We start from the raw sequence: 5,074 nt of genomic DNA, 5'->3' as shown, positions 1-5,074 counted from the left end.
GACTAAAGTTCAATTCCCACTTACAACACTGAGGGGGGGGGGGGGGGTATGGGTGGCTCTATGAAGGAAGACTTAGATTTTTGTAATTTTCAGTTCGATCCTAAGGGCATTCGGGTTTTACAACCAGGGCATTCGGGTGGTGAGTTTTCCCCGGAATTGGAGATAACTTGGAGGCGCTTAATGGCTTCGTACAGCTGGTTTGGCCAGCTGACGGTGGTCTTGTGCCATTGGGTCACTCTGAACGAAGTACATAGACATTCTATGCTTGTTGGCCATTCGAAAAAAAAAAAATTCCAACGGCCAAACCCTAGCACCTAGAGGACTTATTTTCAACAACAGTTTACGAACCATTTTGTAAGAAGAAGCCCCACAAATTCCTACCTTCAACCCTGACTTGTTTTAAAAGCATTCTTAATGGGCTCTATATTTATGTGAGTGTATTCTTCATTTTCTAGAGTAGTGTTATAAGTGATTGTGATAGAGAAAATTTACTGTTCATGGTTAAATTTGGAGAAACATTGTTCAGATTCTAAAATTTTTTAATATTTTTTTAAAGTGATTGTGAGCGGAGGAAAGAGAAAAGGTAATGATAAAGTTATAAAAAATTATTATTTGATTAAAAATGAGAGAGAAAATATAGTGATTTTTAATGTAATTTTAGAGATGAAGAATGAGAATGAATTAAGAATGCTCTGAAGGCCTAAATAATATTTGTGCAATGAGAGTCCACATTGGGGTTTAAAGCTCACGCCAGTATCGTCTATATATATATAGATAGATGAACACGTCACTCTCATTCATTTTATGGAAAAAACAATATAATACAAATATTTTATCGTCTTCCTTTCCATGCTCTATGAATCTTTCCGTATCTACAAGTTCATTTATATCTCTTTCGCCCCTGAAACAAGATGCAAGTTTCGTTGTCAGTGGTGGATTTAGAAGAAAATTTTAAAGGTAATCTAAATGTTTTTTTTTCGTACGCTGATGTGAGACCGTCTTTGAGAATTCAAGAGCTATTACAAGCAGAAAATTAGGCCCCTAACTTTTTAATTTTAATTGGGTTCAATGTCTAATGATTGACTCTAGTTGTTTTTAACATCATATTGACCCCGTTTTGTTTTCAATAAAATTTTTGTCAAAGGATAGAATTGATGGTTTTTAATAAATATCAAAGCACATATAAAAAATAAGTACGTCGTAACTAAATAAATCAAAGTATAGAAAACACTATAATTTGAAGTTATAAGAGAATAACAAAAATACGATAAATTATGGCTAAAACAAAATCTTTTAACAACACTACTTTACTATATATACTTTTTATTTGTTACTGAATTAAGAATGCATATATTGAACAATAAAGTAAAAATTTTAATGAAATAAGTTAAACTAAATAGACTACCAACAAATTTATAAATAAATAATATTTAGAATTCCAAATTATGGATTATGAACTTTCAATTTTTCTTTGTTATCAATAGTAAATGTGTGTCATTCTAATAATAATGAATATTAAATATTATACATTTTTAATTTAATTGAAAGTCTAATGAAAGATATTAAAGGACAAAGGAAACACTTTACTTTTTACCCCTTTAGAATTATAAAGATAGACCTTAGATAATTACAACACAAAACCCCTTTCTATCTTATCTTGCCAGAAAAAAAATCGGATGAAACTTTCCTCACTTTCTCTCTTTGCACGTACAAAGTATACTCAGAGATAACCTAATATTTACTCAGAGGTGACCTAATACTGGCGTTGGGATGTATCATCTATATATATGCGTGGTGGCATATATAATACATGAAAATTTCGTTACTTGGAATAATACATCGATCTGTTAGAAAATGGTGAAAGGTTGTAGTTTTCTCCCAATATTGCTATTTATTATTTATATATACATGGTAGCGTATATAACAAACAATACATGAAAATTCTGCAGTCTACAAGTACCGTACGCAAATCCACATAAGTTTTAATAAGGGGTGGATCCAACACCGCCATTAATGAAGCTAAGAACTACAAATGCACTAATCATTTAACTCGCCACTACGTTTTAGTAAACTTTTTAAAAAACCTGTTCAAGACAGACCCCTTTTTGTCTATAGTTGGGGATGCTTCCGGTGCCAATGGCGGACTTATAACCGGTGCACTTATCTCACTCTCCGGCATCATCTTGCCCGGGCCTTCAGCCGGAGCTTCACTCGGAGCTTCATCATTCGGCTTATCCTTATCCTTCTTTCGTTTCTTCTTTTTCTTTGATTTCTTATCGTCGTCATCCTTTCGTTTCTTTTTCTTCGAACCCGAAGAATCATCATCGTCGTCGTCATCACTGTCACTGTCACCGTCTTTTGAATCATCTTCCGGGGGTTCAAACATGAAATCCGAGGTGTAAGGTACACCTGTTGGTGGGATCCATGTATCCCCAATGATGAATTTGCCAGGCGTGAAACGGTTTATCCGCTTTGCTGATAACTCTTTCACGCCTGGCCATTGCACGCGGTGCAACTTGGAGGCCCCAGGGCCGTGGTTATTGAACTCCGTGTAAAAAAGGGTATTGAAAGCGAAACTTTCGTTCCATGGTAACCAGCCTTGAGGCTGGATTAAGTCATCTATGAATGATTCCATTATTATTGTTCTCGAAAACTGCTTCCATGGGCGCCCGAGGTAAGATTTTTGTTGCATTCTGAATGGAAAGTACACCGGATCCGCCACAATGCTGCAGTTTTGGAGGACGAGCCCGGTTGGCTGTCGGACTTCCTTACGGCCTTGTGCTGTAACAATGCAGTTTTGGTTGTCTTTCGGCTTCCGGACAACCATGATGCAGTTTTGTAACACGACTGCACCGTCTCCAAATATGAAGTCAATGGTGCCGGAGATGGTGCATTCACGATAGAACTGGCGGTATGTGTGCGCATAAAGGGTGTCTTGGTAACCATCCATGCGACAATTGTAGAAGATTGTTCGGTCAGCGCTAACGCGCAATGCCACAGCTTGGTGCTTTTCCGGACCGGCTGTGTTTTCAAATGCAATGTCCCTTGCCATGAAGAAGTCCCCAGCAACAGCTGCACGTTATTTAGGCTGAGTTAGTTATCCAAAGGCAATTGCAGTAAAGGTAGTTTTGTGTAAATGGGCATCCAACAATTAAAATTTACACTTCAAAGACTAATAATTCGTTATATATAAAACAAAGATGCTGTTGGTTACCAAAAGTTGCAGTATGGTAGGTGGTAATTCCATCTATGAAGTTTAAGCCCCCTGTAATTTTCGTTTTATCCGGGCCATCGCCTATCACCATTATATGGGTCAAGTTTTTAGGAATTCGGATGATCTCGTTGTATACGCCCGCTTTAATGTAGAGCACGTATGGGATCTCTCCTTCAACAGGAACACCTTTCAACGCCTCATTAATGGATTTGAACTCTCCACTCCCGTCTAGTGCAACCGTAGCGTTTGGAATGATCTTCGCCGGTTCTTCTTCAAGCATTCTTTGTCTCCTAACATCCACCCATTCGGGAAAGCTGTCATCGTTGTTGGACGTGGAAAGCAGTCGACGATTAGCAGCTGGGGGCACGCCAAAGGCTTGAAACACCTGTGCGAAATCCGTGATCAAAGCAAGGCAGTTGCTGGTTAACTCCATAGACTGGTTCAGTAACTTCCTCATCTGTTCTCCAAAATCCCCTTGAGTTTTTTCAAACCCATCTAGACATGTTTCCTCGTAGGATATTGCACCACTCATCCATATCTTGAGTTGGAACAACGCTTGGCCTAAATCATTAAGATTGAAAATATTAATGTTGTCAAAGGATCTTTTAATATCATCAACAGCAAGGCCTGCAAGCTCCTTGCAACTCTTAAGAGCATCATCGGTTCTCGGGTCTTCTTGGATCTCTTTCATGAGCGACGAGTTCTCAGCCGCGGCCTCCAGTTGGTCGATTGTGATCTCAAACAAGGTCTTTACATGGTCATAAGGATCGGTGGATTGGGTGTGAGCTTTAGTTAGGCTGTCAACACATGTTTTTTTGTAATCCGTGCTATCGCAAACCGCTTTGATGGAGGCCTTAATCTCATCATCAACCTTGGAGCTTTCGGATTTGGGTTCTGAATATCTGTTCACCATGACGATCAATGCGATCGCGACGCCCAGAAGCACCACCGAAGCCACGGTTAGGATGGCAAGTCTTGCCTTGCTCATCTTTAATCCTTAATATGCCCCTTAAGAAAGCTATGTTTCTTTCTTTTGTGGTTTTGTTGTCTCCTGTCACTTCTATAAACACAATTATATATAATCATACAATCTATATATCTAACTAACTTAACTAACTTTTTTGTTAATATGAGAATAAATGTTAATGGTTAGAGAGGGCCTGATCAAAGTGCAAGCTAGATTGACCCTCCCTCGTGTTGAATCTATCACACAAGGGCCTCCCCTTTCGAATTTGTTAAGAGTTGAAGGAGACCTTTAATTTTGGTATTAAAGGTAGGAGCCAAGCAATTTTGAAGGAAATATTTTATAGGTTGGTTTCTTTTTCTCGTTGAGAAGTTGAGGTTTGGAGGAAACTTAGAGCTTTGCATTTTCTATTTTTGAAGGAGAGGATCATGATTTTTCCAATTCAGGTGACACTTAATCATACACATACATCTAAACGTACATGTATATCTATATACTTGTTTTTATGTATGTGTAAGCATATGCCATCTTAATTGATTAATATGGGCTTTCCTAATTTTTTTGAAAAAAACAAATCAATACTAATCAAAAGATTATCACCGATGAATTCTTTTCGGTCACTACAAGAATAAAGGCTTATTGAGGTTTGTACAGAGGACATGTCCTCACTATAGGCTGTTTCTCACTTATAGCAAGGACATTTCGTCCCTATCATAGTTGTCACTATAGACTCGTCGCAATAAGGTACTAGAGTCCTCAATACCAGTGTCATCGTTATAGATGTACATACAGTGAGGATATGTCGTCACAAAATGTTTATATAAAAAATAATTAAAAAATAAATAAAATCGCTTTTTTATAATTTATTCAAATTAATTCAAAATGAATTATTTATG

General features: G+C 37.5%; 1 pseudogene; it reads right to left on the bottom strand.

Moving 5' to 3' along the window:
• Positions 1-2,056: 2,056 nt before the first annotated feature.
• Positions 2,057-4,587, bottom strand: LOC143572785 (pectinesterase pseudogene; annotated as a pseudogene).
• Positions 4,588-5,074: the final 487 nt, after the last annotated feature.

The sequence above is a fragment of the Bidens hawaiensis genome, unplaced genomic scaffold (genome assembly GCF_021521415.1).
Source record: "Bidens hawaiensis isolate Kalapana, Puna unplaced genomic scaffold, B.hawaiensis_p1.1 tig00026009_1, whole genome shotgun sequence".
NCBI lineage: Eukaryota > Viridiplantae > Streptophyta > Magnoliopsida > Asterales > Asteraceae > Bidens > Bidens hawaiensis.
The sequence above is the reverse complement of the archived record's forward strand: the minus strand, read 5'-3'. Positions and strand labels throughout refer to the sequence as shown.